Here is a 19,386-nt window from a genome sequence, read left to right as displayed (position 1 = left end):
AAACTTCATTGATCCTGTGTGTTACCACAAAAGTAATACTTTAGGTTCTATGACTGGTTATAGTTAACGAAGATATTTTAATGGTTAAGACAAGCTACGGCCAGGGGCTCCTGGGTGGCTCAGTGGGTTAAGCCTCTGACTTTGGCTTAGGTCATGATCTCAGGATCCTGGGATCAAGCCCCTTATCAGGCTTTCCACTCGGCAGGGAGTCTGTTTCCCCCTCTCTCTCTGCCTATCTGTCTGCTTGCTTATGATCTTTCTCTCTCTGTCAAATAAATAAATAAAATCTTTTTTTAAAAAAAGACAACATATGGCCAGCCTTTTGAGAATTATCAAATATTAGTTTTGCAAGAAACCTTTGAAATTTTATTTCTTTTTAAAGATTTTATGTATTTATTTGACAGAGAGAGATCACAAGTAGGCAGAGAGGCATGCAGAGAGAGAGGGGGAAGCAGGCTCCCTGCCGAGCAGAGAGCCCGATGCAGGGCTGGATCCCAGGACCCTGAGATCATGACCTGAGCTGAAGGCAGACGCTTAACCCACTGAGCCACCCAGGCACCCTGAAATTTTATTTTATTAATGAGGACACATCTCCTAGAGAAGTGAAGGCAATTTTCCAAGGTAAAGCCTCTTCAAAAGAAAGTCAGGGAACTATCTCAGGTGTGTTGAACCAGGGTCCAGGAATCCTTTTACCACACTGCATTTGATTAGTACTAACTAATAAATGTTCTGACCCTTTCTTCTCTCCAGTCCCTGGTACATGCCCAACATTGGCCCAATAATCACTCACGATACTGCCTCCATGGTTTCGAGTACAGTCTGCTCTCTGATTACAAACTCTGGGAATAAACCTGGTATTATTCCAGACTCTGCTCCTGCCAAGTCCAATTTCATTAGGGAGAAATAAAGAACAACAATACACATTTTTACTTTAATGTTCAAAGAACACTTCTGGATCATTGAATTCTGGACAGCATTTCATCTATGGGACACAAATTATTCTAATTACAACAAGTTTACCTTATAAGAAAAGAACACCTGCTTTTTCAAGGCAATAGCCCCTAAACACTACTGAATTAAATAAAACTAAATTTGTTTGCATTTAATAGTAGTTGGGAAAGGATGAAAAAGAAACAAGTAATTGTGTTTTCTACTAGGGAAAGCATTGGATAGTTAGGGAACTTTATGGAAGGAACACTTAGAAATTTATATTGTGTACATTTCTACTGCATACACTCAATAAAGAATATACAAAGAAATAATAGCATATAAACCTTGTTAACAATTCTCTAGTGCTGACATTCTGAAAATGAACTACTCCTTCTAGAAATACAATTAAACATCAGGAACTGAGATCTGCATTATACATAAGCAAATTTTCCAGGTAACTAAGGCTTATAGCTCCAAGATGCATCCCTGTGTTTATTTCATTACTCATTCTGTAAGTGTAAATTTTATATAAACCTTCTGTGTTTGCTAGGCACCAGGCTAACCCAGTGGCACAGCAGAGGACATAGTCCCCACCCTTAAGGAGTTTTTGTAATGTTAGATGGGATCGTTACTGAAGACATCTCATTTTTGCCTTTTAAACCAAGGGTAATCTATCTATATTCATATAGTCTCAATGGCTTTCAATGAACATCAATTACTGAAGTAAAGTACTAGGACTACATTTTAGACTCTGTGCCTCTTATTCTTAAATAAAAGTCTCCCAACATCTATGGCACCAAGCATGCCCAAATTTATACCACATTTGCAGCATTTTTCATTCTTTCATTTTTTAATCATCCAGGAAAGGTGAAACGAGGTAAGTAAACTTTTGATAAAAATTATGTTTGGTGAGATTCTGAAATACATCCTTATAAAGTACCTGGTCACTTTCAGGGACTCTGGGAAACTTCTTCAGTGATTTGAACATAATTTGGGGTTCACAAATTTACTAAAAGTTAGAGCTCCCCATCAATACTATATTCTCTGTATGATGTTGGCAGAAGGGAAAATTGGTAACTGGGCTGCTTGGGCTGCCAAAATAAAATACCATAGACTAGACAGCTTACACAACAGAAGTTTATTTTCTCACTGCTCTGGAGGCTAGAAGTCCAAGACCTAAGTCCAATAGGATCAGTTTCTTGGGAAAACTCTCTTCCTAGTTTGCAGGTGGTCACCTTCTCATTGTGTCCTTACATGGCAGAGGGAGAGAGAGAGAATAAGCCCTTCTGTGTCTCTTTTTAAAAAAGAATATTTATTTATTTATATGAAAGACACAGAGAGAGAGAGAGAGAGAGAGAGTGAGTGAGTGTGTGGGGAAGGGCAGAGGGAGAGACTCTCAAACAGACTCCCCACCGAGCATAGAGCCCAACATGGGGTTCAGTCGCGTGACCCTGAGATCAACCTGAGCCAAAATCAAGAGTTGGGCGCTTAAACAGCTGAGCCACCAGGTGCCCCTCTTATTAAAGAAACACGTTTTATGAAATGTGTTTCTTCTTATAAAAACATGAATTTTATCATCTAAGACCCCACTTTGATATCTTCATTATCTTAATCACCTCCCTAGGAGTTACAGCATTACCATTTGAGTTTGGGGGGGGACACAAATATTCATCCATAACACATGGTTAAACTGGGTCATATAATAATTAATACATTATTACTGTCATTTTAGATGGAGAAGTGTATGGAAATTCTGAGATATTTATTTTAGTGATCTTTGATTGAGGGTCAATTTGTAGTCAGACTCAGAAATGACATCTATTCTTTGCATTTCTTAAAAAAGGTTGTGAAAGTACTATGGCCTGCAGTTAATTTTTACAATCAAAGATTTTGCTTTCCATTGTATTTTTTAAAATGCTGTAGACATCAATGACTGCAGAAATAAGTTTACTATTGTCAAGCACGTATATCTTCCAAGGTCAGATTAAAAGCTGTATTAAACATTTTCATTGTGAGGTTGAAATTACTGCTTGATGAGGTGAATGAAAGAGCAGAATTTACTGATCAAATTTGTTTTTCAGTTCAGTTTCCAAATAAGAATGAGGCTTGGTTGCTATGATGCTTTCCCCCTTGCATTTTCCTTAAAAGGTTATAATGGCCAACTTTTGTAGCAACATGGACAGGACTGGAAGAGATTATGCTGAGTGAAATAAGTCAAACAGAGAGAGTCAAGTATCATATGGTTTCACTTATTTGTGGAGCATAACAAATAACATAGAGGACAAGGGTAGATGGAGAGAAGGGAGTTGAGGGAAACTGGAAGGGGAGGTGAACCATGAGAGACTATGGACTCTGAAAAACAACCTGAGGGTTTTGAAGGGGCGGGGGGTGGGAGGTTGGGGGAACCAGGTGGTGGGTATTAGGGAGGGCACAGATTGCATGGAGCACTGGGTGTGGTGAAAAAACAATGAATACTGTTACGCTGAAAATAAATCAAAAATCAAAAAAAAAAAAAAAAGGTTATAATGGTAGTTTCCAATGACTGTCCTTAGTGTAGTAGTTGTAAAACTAATCAAGTGTAGTGATCCTTCATCTGGAAATTCCTCAGACGTCACCTAATGCATCTTTAAGTTGTTTGTCCAGACACGGGTCAGTGAATTAAGCTAGTGGTTGTGTTGTTGGTGGCGTTGTCTAATGGGATGATACAATAGATGAAAAAACACTGTAGTTTACCTTCATAGTAAATATACGTTATGAATATTTTTTATTTATATACCACAGTGGGACCACGAGTTCCCTGTTTCTGGGATGAATACTACTTGTCTTCAATCAACGGACTGCAGAGCATACTGTGTTTGCTAAACTAGCTGAGCACTGAAACTTGCAGTTATTTCTTAAACTGTAATGTGTAAGTGAACTACCAAAGATATTGTTAAACTGCCCTTTCTAATTTTCAGATCCAGTAAGTCTAGGGTGGGGTCCAAAATTCTGCAATTCTAGAGGTGATACTGATGCTGCTGGCCCAGACCGCACTTTGAGGATCAAGGCTTCAAAAGGCAGAAAGTGCAGTTCTTTCTTTCTTTCTTTTTTTTTTTTTTCCCTCTCTTAAGGTTTTATTTATTTGAGAAAGAGAGAGAGAGAGAATGAGTAAGAGGGAGAGGCACAAGCAGATTCCCTGTTGAGCATGGAGTCCTACATAGGGCTCGATCCCAGGACCCCAAGATCATGACCTGAGAGGAAGTTAGACACTTAACCCACTGAGCCACCCAGGCACCAAGGTTATTTCTTCCAAAAATCTACAAAATGGCTATCACTAAAGTAAGATTGCTATCCTACTCTCTATGGTTTCTTGGGGCGATTGATGAGATTACATATGTAAAGCAGCTGGCACAAAAAGAGTTGAAAAACAATGAAAACTCTTAATTGGGTAAAGAAAGACATTGTCTATTATGGTGAATTTTATGTAGTTGAATTTACGTAGGGCAGAGAATTGAAAGGATTGGTTATGGTAGCATGGGCATGTCAGTAAGACTTCACTGAAAATATTAAACTCTAGAGGTAGGAGATTCTTATTTCAAAAGTGAGAGTAAACTCATCAGTGCTTTTCATTCATGGTGAAGACAAAGCAAAGTCAATCATTTCATCCAGCAAAATTACAGTTTTGGAAACCAGTGTGGACATTTGTGCAGTAATATGGATTTGATTTGATGAGGCATGCAGGTGATGGTGGAAATAATGAAAAGGTGGAAAGAGAGAGGCCAACAGATACAGACTGCCTACTCCCAGCCAGGCAACAGGCTCTACAGGGCACTGGGTTGCATGGAAAACCATCTGGGAGACTTCCAGAATGTGTGCACATACGTTCAGACTTCACTCTGACTTCTCACTAGAATCTCTGCAGGAAGGTCCAAGCAAATCTTTTCAAAAGCTCTTTACAGCATCTCTTTCTTATGACAGGTATACCAGTTCCCCTCGAAGACTTCTCTGCAGCACTCCTACAAGGAGACCATCACTCTCGTCCTTCTCCACTTCTCTTCAAGACCGGCCACCCTCTTGCCATACCTCCCACAGAAGAGACAAATGGTACGGCAGACAATCCTGCACTCTGATCCCCTGACAGCCTTCTTTTTTTTATTTTCAAAAAGTCTAGATTGAAAGTAAAATATATTTTTAAGTTAGCTGTGTTTTCTCTTTACCTCTCTGCTCAACCTAATTCCTCTAAGGCAATTAGGATTCTCAAGAGATGTAGACAAGAAAGAGATGTACACAATTCAATATTTCAAGATCCTTTCTCACTATAATAAATGGCCTGAGCAGGGTGTGATTCTAAGGCTGACTGAGTCCCAAGTACATATTTATTATTCCTACTATGCCCTGCTGCCAAGTATTGCAAGCTATCTAGGAAAAAGCAATTAAATTAATAATGACTTTTGTTTTTCCTTTCCTAAGACAGGATAGAAATAAGAGTCAGTATTTCATCTCTCAAGAAATATACCCTGAAATATTAGGAAATATGGTGCCATAATCAGAGTGACTTCTTTATCTTGAGCTACGAGGCTGTTTCATCAACATCTCCAACTTCTTGATTCATAATTTTGGTCCAACTCAGATTTTAGAGACTGAACATCACCTTTTCCAATAGATCTTTCTCTCCCACTTCTGCCTTTTCAAAGTCTCCTTAATGACTCTTACCTGACTTGATTGGATCAGATCTCCTTCGGTCAGAGCATAGTTTGTAAAGTTTGTTTCTTTTTAGCTTTCTTAAACAGAAGTTGAGTCCACCTGGTCAAAAACCTGTATGCATTAATTGTCCCATGACAACCCTGAATCCTTTTTCAAAATTGGCATTTCCTCAGTATGTATACTCTCTTAATATAAGTTCTTTTATTTTATTTTCATTATTTTTTAAAGATTTTATTTATTTATTTATTTATTTTAGAATGAGAGACAGAGCCCATGTGAGCAGGGGGAGGGCCAGAGGAAGAGGGAGAGAGGGAATCTTAAGCAGTTTCCTCACTGAGGCTGAAGCCTGACATGGGTTCAAGCTTATAACCCTGAGATCATGATATGAGCTAAAACCAAGAGTCAGACACTTAATCAGCTGAACAACCCAGGTGTCCCATTAATATGTGTTCTTTTAAATTTTTTTTTTCTTAAAGATTTTATTTATTAATTTGACAGACAGATCACAAGTAGGCAGAGAGGCAGGCAGAGAGAGAAGGGAGGAAGCAGGCTCCCCGCTAAGCAGAGAGCCCGATGTGGGGCTCGATCCCAGGAGGCTGGGATCACGACCTGAGCCGAAGGCAGCGGCCCCAACCCACTGAGCCACCCAGGCGCCCCAATATGTGTTCTTTTATAGTTTTAAGTGCAGGAGGCCAGGGTAGCTCAGTCAGTTAAGTGTCTGCCTTTGGCTCAGGTCATGATACCAGAGTCCTGGGATTGAATCCTGTATCAGGCTCCTTGCTTGGTGGGGAACTTGCTTCTCCCTCTGCTGCCACTCCCCCTGCTTGTGCACTCTTCCTCTCTCTCTGACAAATAAATAAATAAAATCTAAAACAAACAAACAAAAACAATGTTTTAAATGCATATAGTATTGCATTGCCCTCTGATCTTTTCTTTAAAGCTTCTCTAAAATATGTCTATGATGTTTTCCTGGGAACAGTGATTCTCAGCCCCAGCTTCACATTGAAATCTTTTGAAGTCTTTGAAAATAATATGGTTGCTTGGGCCCAATTCAATCAGAATCTCTGGGGTGGGACCACGTGTGTGCTGATTTTTAAACGTCAGGATTGAGAATTACTATTTTAGTTCACACGTTGCTTCAAAAATGTCCTTTCTCTTTTCCCTAAAATACAAAAACAAAAGCACACAAAAATCGGTGCAGGGCACAGGTTTAGCTAAAGGGCAAGTCACAGAAGTGGAGGACATAACTCAACCAAGGCTATTCGCTCAGCTCTTAGATACCGTATTTACATTCCTCGTTTCAGCTAAATCTCGTGAGACTGCGGAAAGTACGTTTTGTTCGAAATCAGTCTTTTAGTGGATTGAAGATCAATGACTTGTGTTTCTCTGGTCTGCAAGAAGGCTGTGGGGAGAAGAACAAAATCGAACATGCCTCAATTGTAGCTTCTTCCCAGCCTGTCATTCACATGGCCCCTGAACTTTCCAGGTAAAGATGTTCTCTTCAGATTTATTAACGGAGGGCTCCGAATTTCTAGCTAAACCAATGCCACAAGGGACCCAGACACAGGAGCATCATGAGATCGCCTGTGGTTCAGAATTTGAGACTAGGCATCATGTCATTGCTCTCTATTTTGAGCTCATCTCTAACCAGTATGTGCCCTGGTTTCCTCACAGGTCAGAAGGCTGTGGGATCTCTTGCCGTATACACCTCAAAGGACTTTATGAAATGAGGCAATCATACAGCTAAGTGTTGGAAAAACTACTGAGTACAATTCAAGTGAAAAATGATTTTTATCACTGTGATTATTTGTAAATGATAAATTTGTGCCACGTTCTTTTATTTATTGCCAACTTTTGAGACAGAATGGAATTGGGAAAGTAAAAATGAGAAAAAAAGTCGCATTACAGTACATTTAATGATATCAACCTAGTGAAAACAAAGAATATACATTATTTTATAGGAAAAGAAAAGAAAGACATCCTGGGCATTTGTGATGACAACAAAAATTTGGGAGGAGGGATAACAGGTTTTTTTTTTTTTATTTTGCCTTATTTACAAATGTCTTCCTCCTCCTGCAATGTACTTGTACTCTCCTTAGCAACTTAAGCATTGTTTAGGGCAGAAATGGCTGACTTTTAATTTAAGTTGAATTCTTACAACTCCAGAAGGAATTTTTGTCGCTTCTTAAGCCAAAGTAAAAATTCAGTCTTTATCCTTATAACGTTCTCCAGGGAAATTTCAGTTTCTCAGTATAGCCCCTGGGACATGCTGCTGAAAAGCGGTTTGGCTGCTCTGGAGAAAAAGATCTCGGACTTCCCCTGAGATGCCGTTATAACTGCTCATTTCAGATATTTACATACAGAATGACTTTATTCTCAAAATAATTTTTCAGAAATGCATTTCCAATTGATCCATAGTATTAAAATTCTGTATCAGAAATTACTTACTGGTAAAGAAGTTAACCTCATAAGAGACCAGGCAGATTGTAAAATGTTCTATAAATATCTAAGCATTCATCATTGTTTGTGAAAATAGTACACAAGGGAAAATGCGTTCCAAAGCCATCAGGAAAAATTGTGCTCCATTTAGCTCCTACCATGGTTACGCCTCTATTCTGTTTGCCCTCGACGTTTGTGAAATTAGTCAATGCTATGTTACTTTATTTCTACGATTGGCTTTGGATGAGTGTTTATAAAGATCAATGGAAACTTTCTTCCTTAAAGGCAAAATTGTGTATTAGTCTATATGCATTCAATAAATACTTATAAATCACCAGCTAATTTGAATCCCATGAAGTTCATTTGCATGGGTCAAGTATGATTCAATAACAGCAAATTTATATGCCTAGTCTCCTACAGACGAACGCTTGTCAATCACTTTTTCAAATATCAGGTTGTTCGTATTTAATTTTGCAATATCTAAAAGATGTTTTCTCATCTATCTCAAACGTTTAGCTGAGTGTTTTTTCTCTCTGCTTAGGGTAAACATTTGTACTTTATGGCAAATAAGGAATATTTCTTCATGACTATCTCGATGACTATTTCAAGTATCTTAAAAAAAGATTTTCTTTTGTAAGTCTTAACATTCTTCTCTATAATTCATGGGTTTTAGTCATATTCCTTTGAGGTTAAAGAAAAATATCTTCAAGATAGTTAAATTGAACTAGAATGTTTCAGCTTTACTTTCTCCTGGGATTCCATATACTATCTACACACACATAAGTCACAAATTAGCTAACAACATTCTTATTTCGTTAACATCATTTTCCAAGTCTGTTCCTGCAAACTTGAAAAAGGAAATTCTCTAAATTCACGCTGCAACAGGGGCTGAGGCAAGTATTTTTACCATTCAGTTAGTCAATCCTAGTTCTTTCTCTCCCTTCCCCTGACAGGAAAAAAAAAAAAAAATTAAAAAAAAATGTTTATTTTACAATAAGAAGTATGGACTTCCCTTTCAGTTGTGACCAGAAATCATAAATGTTTACAACGTCTAACAAAGACATACGCACAACTTTAATTACTGATTTAATTCAACTTTCATGATTTTCTTTTAACCTCAAACCAATAGAAACACCACAAATACTAAATAACAAAACATTACGAGGACCATAAACTCAGACTGTCATTGTTTTCCCTCCACTGCCTCTTCCATTCTGTTTTCTGTTGTGTAGATCATATTCTAAGATCATTTGTCTATCAAGTTATGCTTTCAAAATGCTGGTCTCCCAGAGAACCTGAATTTCCCAGAGGGTAACTCTAGTTCTTTCCCTTTTCATTTATTAAGATTCTTTGTCAAAAGAATGAATCCATTCTTCCCCATCCCAATTTTCTACGCCTTAGTTTCGTTTTAGGCATGTGTAGAGATTGTTTCACTCGTTCTCCATACTCTTCTCCTGGGCAAATGCCTTTCCCTCCCTAGGAGTTTTATGTGGACTTTATCTAACCTCTATGCCCACACCAGAAACATGCAGTTCTGCATTGCCTGAGTTCCCATTTCAGCAGCTGCCTTCAGATGCTTGTCCACTGACCTAATCATTAGCTCTTCCATAGCAAAATCATCCTTGATATTTCTTTGCATGTGTTTATTTTTCAGCCTTTCCCCATGGGAAGGGGGGGCAGGGGGGTATAAATGGGAATGTAGTTTGGAGCAGGGAAGAGGGAGGGCTGGAGGGCTGGGAGACGGGAGGCCAGAGTGGAAGGGTGGGAGAGAGGAAGGCGGAACAAATCTGGAGAATGAGGGGCTTCTGGGTGGTTCAGTGGGTTAAAGCCTCTGCCTTCGGCTCAGGTCGTGATCGCAGGGTCCTGGGATCGAGCCCCGCATCAGGCTGTCTGCTCAGCGGGGGCCTGCTTCCTCCTCTCTCTCTGCCTGCCTCTCTGCCTATTTGTGATCTCTGTTTGTGATCTCTCTCTGTGTCAAATAAATAAATAAAATCTTAAAAAAAAAAATCTGGAGAATGAATTGCTTCCTCTGAGCCTGTTACTTACTAGGAGTGCCCCGTTTCCAAAGGTCCTTAAGGCTAAGGGAAGGAAAACCAGTGGGAAGCATTGTGACAGTGATGATGGAAAAATCAGTGTTATCCAACAACAACTGTTGCACAGTTTGTGTAAATGAGGTAGTAGTGCAAAAAGGACGAGATACTATGTGCTTATTTCTTTACCCTTTCGGGGGTTCCTCCTCTCCCACTCCCACCCATGGCCCAGCTCCAATTCCTGCAAATATCCTGACTACATATGTATCAATGGTTAAAATTTGCCTCCAATGTTTCATGTTCTCTTCATATTGAAACTCTTCTCCTTTCTATTGAAAAATTAAACCCCAAATCTAAAACATTCTTACACTGAATTTTCTTGTCATTAATTCGTGTCTTCATAGCATAATTTTGAATAACAACTGCATAAATTCGCACTAGTTTTCTGTTGGATTGTCAAACTAAACTTGGTTATCAACAGATACAGCTATTTTTAGAAGCTATATAACAAACAGGAGAATTAAATTAGAATTGGGTCTGTAGATATGAAAAAGTAAAATCTGTCTGGAACTGAAAGACTGAAAATCAGCTTGGACTGACAAATAAAAACGCACCCTTGCTGTGAATCAGGCTGGGAGGACAGACACAGATAAAGCCAACTGCAAAAACACGAAACTTTTTTTTTGCTAAGGTCATGCAGCCCCTGTCAACTGCTAGCATGACCTCTTCTTTGTGCCACCACTGCTTTGTTACAGATGAGGCCTTCAGTCCTGCTTTCCCATCCCCACCCATCTATTCTTGGGGATACCCCGTTGCTACACCGCCCTCCCCTCATGACAGTCCCCAGCCCCCAGTAATCCCAGCTTCTCCTAATCCTGCTTCAGAAACAGCATCCAACCCAGAACTGATTTCCTTTCCCTTGGCGCTTCCTCAGAATCCTTCATCAGGAACGCAAGCCTTTGGAAGGACACTGTCATCCCCACCCCCTGCCCACCTTGCTCTGAAGAGTGCCATCCACAGTTCTTCTGGAATGTGCTTTCTTGCTTGCAAGTCAATAAACATGATTTTGTGAAAGTACAAGTTTGAGCTTGGTAGACTGTGGCTGCTTGAGCTTTAACAGAAATCAAGTAGAAGTTGGACAGTTCTGATGATTTTTCTTGGAGACTTACAGTTGGGAGATGAGATTTCCCCAATGCTAGAATTATTTTGGTGGGGTGGTATGTAATTTGTAAGACAAAAATGTCTTTTAAAAGAATCAAAATTCTTTGAGACATACTTAAATAAGTACCTGAGGCTTCATGACTTCATCCCACACTGACAACTTTCAATAATAAATAATAAAAATTTTCATTGATGCAGACACAACTTTTCTAAAAGTCTTGACAGTTTCGCTAAGAAGGAATAAACCTCCATGTAGTGTTTGATTTATTTTTTAACAGGTTGAATTAACTCTGGCGTTTCTCTTCTCTGGAAAGCCTTGGATCTCCTCAGCAAACACCCAATATGAACATTTATTTGCCTTCACTCTTCAAGCAGGTCCCGTGCTATATGTAATTGATTTAGGTATATGCTCCAGGTGTGACCTATTTCTGACGTATCTATTTTACCCCATAATTTGTTTGTATGCACTTCAACCTCAGCTCTATGCACTACAACTTCAAAATACATTTTATATCTGGTGGGGAAATTCCTCCCCACTGTTCTATTGCTTTTTCAAAACAGTCTAAATTACTGTACCAAGTACATTTTGTTAAAACTTGGTTCAATTCCAAAAGAAAATTATGTTAGAAACAGTCCCCATTTTAACTATCAAAAAATGACATTAAACTTCTAAATGAATCCTGAGATCATTGAATTTGCTTTCTCAAGACTTAGTATGCCTCTTCTCTTTTCCAAATATTGTGTTGTTTCTCAGCAAGGTTCTTTTTTAAAGATATGTATATAATATTTTTCTACTTTAAATGTGAAATGTATTATTTTTCTTTAATAAAGAAAATACACATGGTAGAAAATTTGTAAATAAAAATGTATTATCAGAGTCTTCATGCTCCTATTAGGCCATAATATGAACAATATTCAGTGTCTTACATTCATATGTATTTTCCTTTTTAAGTTTTTATTTATTTGTCTGAGATAGCAAGAGAGAGTGAGAGAGAGGGAGCATGAGCTGGGGGAGGGGCAGGGGAAGAAGGAGAAGCAGATTCCCCCCCTGAGCAGAGCACCCTACTCAGGTCTGGATCCCAGAGACCCTGGGATCATGACCAGCCCCTAGCTAAAGGCAGATGTTTAACTGACCGAGCTACCCAGGTACCCCAAATTCATATATATTTTCACATTTGTATTAAGTTAGAGTTCGACCACATTATTCAGTTGTTAATTTCATTAGCATTTACTGATTTCCTTACGTTTTCTAGGTGATCATATTATTATCTAAAAAGAGTAATAATTCTATCCCAGGTTCTTAAAAAGTTCTACTTTGTATTCCTAGTTCACGTGTGGTGGGCAGAATGATGGCCTCCCAGAGATGTCTTCTAATCACCAGAACTGGTGAATATGTTATGGACCTGGCAAAAGGAAATTAAGGTTGAAGATGGAATCCAGGTGCTAACCAGCTGACCTGAAAAGGATGAAATTAACCCGATGGCCCTGATCGAATCCTTAAAGCAAGAAATCTTTCTCAGCTTCAGTCTGAGAAGGATGTGGTGACAGGTCAGAGACATGAGCCATTCGAAGGATTCCACCTGCCGTTGCTGGTTGTGGAGATGGAGGAAGGGAGCTGTGAGCTGAAGTGCTGGGCTGGCTTCTAGAAGCTAGAAAAGCTTTCTCCCCTAGAGCCTCCAGAAAGGAATGCAGTTTTGATTTCCCCCAGAGAAATTCCTGTCAGACTTCCGATTTACAGAACTGTAAGGTAATACATCTATGTTTTATGCTAAGTCTGTGACACTCCGCTTCTGACGTAATAAGAAGCGAATACTTTTGTCTTCTTACATTGATCTGAACAACATTAAATAATAATGTCAGATTTGGGGTAGAGAAAGAAATATCAAAGTTAAAAAACAAAAACAAGGCTGTCCTCTCTCAGCAACAAATGATATAGGAATTCTCTTCTACTTCATTAAATTTAATTAAATTTCTAACCTAGTTTTATTGATCTGGTTTCTAATGATACATTTTAGTGCTTCATATTTCATCTCTCTGGTTTACTTCATTTATTTTTATGTATTCATTTCTTGAAGTACTGTTTTCAAAGGATTATACAAGATTTTCCTTCATTCATTTTTTAAGAAACTCTTTGTCGGCATCCTCTAGTGGGTTCTTATTTGAAATACGTGATCCCTTAAAATACTGGTCCTGTCTGGCACTTTTGCTATCATGTCTCTCTATATTTACTCTGACTGGAGTCAGGTCTTATGTACAAATTCTTATTTTCATCTCTTAACTTTTGTCACATTTAAGCTTTATTTCTAAAGTTAGAACCTAGTCATGGGCAGAGTGAGTTGGCTACTGTCTACTCAGTAACCCTTCCCTGTCCTTTTTGGGATAGCACACTGCCCTGAGACCTTAAATCACCATGGCCCACCCCTACCTAACAGGGAGTCAATAAACCCAGATTCTCTCTCTCCTTGGAATATGAATCGTAAACAGAATGGCATGGTTTTCTGGAAGTTGAGTTACTGGCCCTCAAAAATAACTGAATTTCTGGCTGAGATGCCAAAAGCTGGTATACTTCTATTTTTTCCTAAGGCTTGGTTATCCTATTTTTCCATGGTGTAAACTGTAAATGTAAATGAAAGAGGGCGACAGTAAGTGAAGTGACCCCCACAAGGAAGCAATCAACCAAATTCAGAATGTGGGAAATCGTTCAGAAGAATGGGCTTGATTTCTTCAACAATGAGTATCATACAACTTGGTGGAGGGAGAAGCAATTAGTTATAAAATTAAAAATTTAGTTTGTCACAAAATCCTCACAGGTATCTCCGTTTGGAAAAAACAACAACTAATAAAACACATTTTTGAGAAAATCAGGGAAATTATATTAGGAAATAAGTGTTAACTTTATTATATGTGATAATGGCATTGAGGCTCTTTTTTGTTTATTTGTTTTATTAATTTTTTAAGTTTTTATTTTAATTCCAGTATAGTTAACATATAGTGTTATATTAGTTTCAGTTGTACGATAGAGTGATTCAACTTCCGTACATCGCCCTGTGTTCATCACAGGTGCCCTCCTTCATCCCCATCACCTATTTCACCCATCCCCCCCCCATCTCCCCTCTGGTAACCATTGGTTTGTTCTCTTTAATTAGAGAATATTTCTTGATTTTTCTCTCTCTCTCTTTTTTCCCTTAGCTCGTTTGTTTTGTTTCTTAAATTCCACATGAGTGAAATCATGTAGTATTTGTCTTTCTCTGACTTATTTCACTTAGCATTATACTCTCTAGCTCCAACCATGACATTGCAAATGGCAAGATTTCATTCTTTTATATGGCTGAATAATATTCCATCATATAATTCAGCCATATATATATATATATATTTCACATTTTCTTTATCCACTCATCAATTGGTGGACATTTGGGCTGCTTCCATAATTTAGCTATTATAAATAACACTGCAATAAACATAATTAGTGTGTGTATCCCTTTGAAATCTTTTTTTTTTTTTTTTTTTTGTATTCCCTGAGTAAACATCCTGTAGTGTGATTGATGCATCCTAGGGTACTTCTAGTTTTAAATTTTTGGGGAAACTCCGTACTGTTTTCCAAAGTGTCTGCACCAGTTTGCATTCCCACCAACAGTGCATGAATGTTCCTTTTCTCCACATCCTCACCAACACCTGTCATTTCTTGTGTTTTGGATATTAGCCATTCTAACAGATATGAGGTGCTACCTTATTGTATTTTTTTAAAACCTATCTGTTAGAGCTGCCCACTGGGGTTTTTCTGGTAAAATGTTATGATGGGTGGAATTTGATTTAAAATATTACAGTACCACTTGTCAAAACTATGTATTGGGAAGGGGAGGGGTCCTAAGAGGTAGAGTGAGAGAATGTTGGTGATTCTTGCACATGGATGCTGGGGACAAGGAGGTACATTGATACTCTCTCTGTACTTTTATAAATGTTGAACATTTCCACAGTAAGGGTGATGAGGTTGTAGGTGATTTATCTTTCCTTTTCAGTATTTTTTGTTGTTTTTTTTTTACTTTAATTATAAGTGTTAGTTGCACAAGAACATTTTAAAACATTTTAAAAGTATGTCCTATATTTTATATGTATCCCTATTTCTCATACAGTTCGTTCATCCTTTATGTGCTACTGCCAATTTTTCCAGTTTTGAGAAATGAATTTTGACATTTTCAGGAAAAGTGCCATCTTCCATCACAAAGGAGTTTTGAAGTTCAACTGAGATCACATTTCTGAAAATACAGTATAGCCATCACAGTATTAACCAAAGGTACTATAAGTTGTTATTGACTTGCTTCTTGCTTTCCTTTTTTGTTATTATAATCCAGACTGTTAATGCACATATACAAGCACGTGGACTTTCGTCTTATATTCTAGCAGATTGTTTATTGTTATTTGGCTCCAGTAGTTGTTTTTCTTACTTCTGGTTCTATTCTCTTTTCCCAAGATGTGACTTAAATTTTTTTTTTTTTCAGCTTCAGAGGTAAAGTTTAGTGATCCATCGGTTGCATGTAACACCCAGTGCTCATGACATCACATGCCCTCCTTAATGCCCATCACCCAGTTACCCCAACCCCCACCCCCACCTACCTCCCCTCCAGCAACCCTCAGTTTGCTCCCTATAGTTAAGGGTCTCTTATGGTTTGTCTCCTTCTCTGATTTTGTCTTATTTTATTTTCTCCCTCTCTTCCCCTATGATCCTCGGTTTTGTTTCTTAAATTCCACATAGGAGTGAAATCGTGGGATAATTGCCCTTCTCTGATTGACTTGTTTTGCTAAGCATAATACCTTCTAGTTAAATCTCCATTGAGTAACTGCTATGTGCAGGGTAATTATCCTCAGGTAATTCTTCGTATTCCTCTTAAGGGTATGCCCATTAGAGGGGTGCCTGGGTGACTCCGTTGGTTAGGCTTCTGGCTCTTGGTTTCAGCTGGGGTTGTGATCTCAGGATGGAGGGAATAGCGAGCTCCGTGTCAGGCTCGACGCTCAGTGTGGAGTCTCCTTGGGATTCTCTCTCTTTCTCCCTCAGCTCCTCCCCTCGCTTGCTCGCAGGCACTCTCTATCTCTAAAGTAAACAAATAAAATCTTTAAATAAAAAAAAAGAAAAAGAGTATGCCCATTAGAAAGTCTCATATTTTCCTCTCAAAATAAACTACCAACATTCTCAAGAGGTAAATGTAGAATATTTGGGGGCAGGAAAAATCCTGAGGTGATGCTAATAATAACGACGACAGTGGTCATTTCCTTTCCCCTCCACTCTGATCAGTTTTGCTCCTGTTTCTTGCACTTGGGTCGGGCCCTATTATTATCCGGCTCCCATGCTCCTAGCTCTCCCCTGCCTCATGGGCCATTTCGTTGGGGCTGTTCATCTTACTACTTTGATCCTTTTCCTCTATTGATTTATCCACCTACTCTTTTCCTCTCTCTGCCTGTTTACTATTGGTATTAGATAAAACTACTTTGCTAAGAGAGGTCTCATTTAGCTGCGCTTTGCTTTAGGCAGACCCTTTCACAGCAGCCGTGCTCTCCTCCTTCACACCAGCTCTAGCTCCAGAAATCCATTGTCTTTGTTTTCTGGCTCATTTCTGAGCCTTGACTCACAGCGATACACAGTCTCATGTGGTCGTCTTCTTTTTTTTTTTTCCAACAGTCATTGCAGCAGAAGTAGTCAATTTATTATTTTAGATTCCCATTTTATTTATTGTCTTGTGACTGGCCTGATTGTGTCCCTCTCAATTTTGTTATGACCAGTTCCCTAGAACCCACTGAGCCCACAAGGGGACTCTTCCAACTCCTTCATTTTAATGATCAGAAAGCACAAGCCCTTGCTTCCTGATTTCGGGTCCAGTACTGGAACTCTCTTCCTGACACCTCCATTCATCATTCCCGTTAATAGTCATACTTTACATTTGCATAACACTATCGTCCTTGCAGTGGGCTTTCACATCTGTCTTTTCATTGGCATGTAGTTTAAAAGTCATTCTTGACCACGAACTCCCCATCACAAGCACTACAACCTTGGGATATTACTGCCCTGCGTCTGCACTTACATGTTCTGGTCCCTTCGGTAATCGATCACACAGAATCCTGTACTGTGTGTTCTCTAATGCTTTCTCACTCTCTGGAGAACACATTTTGTCATACGCCCCATTACTGTGTTACTACTTGCCTTCTTTCTTATCTGGAACCATTAAAAATGTGTGTGATATATATCCTTGTAAATATTATCTTAATAAACGTCACTTGTGGTGGAAGGGAAGTAGATGAATAAAAGAAAGGTGTACGTCTTCCCAAACAAACCTGCCAAGAACCTCCTGGAAAGAACTAAAATGAGGGAGGTTCACTTCAACACCAAAAACAAAACAACCCCGGGTACTCCTAGGTAGAACCTTTCCGTAGCACCAGTGTTCTCTAAACCTTTTCACAAGTCTCTCACTTTTGTTTGTTTGTTACCTCTTTTTTTCCTTCTCTGGGATGCCCCATGCTAGCCTACACATAATTCTTTCTTCTAGAAATTTGTTATGTCCTTTTCTTCCAAACATGCAGTCCTTTTTGTTTTTGTTTTTTTGCCTGACAGCACGTGTCAAAAGGGATGGGAGGAAAATAAATCTCTTCCGTTCTGCTCCCCAGCCTGCAGAGTCAACCCAGGCAGGAGCAAGTGTTTTTCACCCCGGAGAACCCTGAGCACCTTTGTACAGCCCCTGCCTCATGTGGGCACTTAGCGTGTGCAGATCAATGAAGAAATGAAAGATCTTGATGGGATTTCTGTGGCATACCCACTTTGCACAATTTCTCACGCAGCCCAGCTATCTCTAGAATTTGTCCTACCTCTTTAAAGAATTGACCAGTTGCTGTTAGACACATGAACCGTTCAGACCACGATGCCTTCATCTCACCCTGCATTGGTCCTCAATATCCCCTTCAGGAAGGCAAAGAACTTTACAAAGAGAGCGATTAAGGAAGAGAGTAATCGAGCCCCTTGCTCACAACCAGCTAGTAAGCTGGTGCAAACCCTGAATGAGCTCGAACGCAAGTCTCTGGCTGAGAATTCCGTGCTCTTTCCATTGAAACTGCATGGTTTCTTAAAAGTCAATCTGCGGGAATAAGAAAACATTTGTATAGTGCAGTGTGACCGATAAAGAGAGTATGGAGAGTGATGTCAGGCCAGGAGGGGGAGGCATTTGGCCGTGGGTCCTCCTGGTCCCCCTCCTCTCTTTTGTTTACGAACCGACTTGGGCAGTAGGCAGGTAGCCTAACAGCGGTCTGGTGGATACGGGCCACGGTTTTATGTTGCTGAATGTGTTGAGTCATTTCCCTGAGTTCACACGTCTGCCTCACCCTGTCTTCTAAGTTATTATCATGACTTTAATCTCTCCTTTATTTTGACAGTTGGGATTCTTTTTGAGACATTATCCAAATGAAATATTGATCCTCACTGATGAGCCCCTAATCCTTCCCAAGTGGAACTGGCTATTTCTTTGATACTATAGTTAAAGCAGTAGGATTAAAAACGCTTTCATGAAGACATTAAAAAGTTGTTTACAAAAAGGATGGTTAATTTAAAGGAAACAGAAATTGAAACTAGAAATGACTGCCATCAGCACTCTCTAATGTGTTTCTCTAATCTTTTCCCCTGCCATGTAAATTGAAAAAGCTTTTTTTAAGAGACTGTTACGTTCAGGTGAGAAAACACAAACAAACAGTCAAAACGCTGAATTAGTAGGTTGACTTACAATTCCTAGTCACCAACTACTTTTATATTCTTTTGTTACATAGTTAGTATTTCTTCATCCCTCTCTAAATACTGTATTTAATTTATCTGCAGGTAGGGAAACTCCCATTTCTCTATTATTTATCAGACCTTGATTTCAATCTTTTATTCGATAAAAACTCAGCTTCTTTTTATATATAAATATAATTAGTAATCTATAATTGCCATTTCTCAATGAACGGGATGAATCAACCTGGGAAACAGAGAATCAGGTAATCACCACAGGGGAAGTGAGCAAAGAGAAAAGTTCCACCCAGCTAGAGGAAAGTCCGCCAGGGCCACGGCCTGAAAATATTGGAGAAGCTCATTGGGAGGGCAAGACCTAATATAGTTTATCTTTACACTTTG

The sequence above is a fragment of the Martes martes genome (assembly GCF_963455335.1).
Source record: "Martes martes genome assembly, chromosome: 5".
Classification (NCBI taxonomy): Eukaryota; Metazoa; Chordata; class Mammalia; order Carnivora; family Mustelidae; genus Martes; species Martes martes.
The sequence above is the reverse complement of the archived record's forward strand: the minus strand, read 5'-3'. Positions refer to the sequence as shown.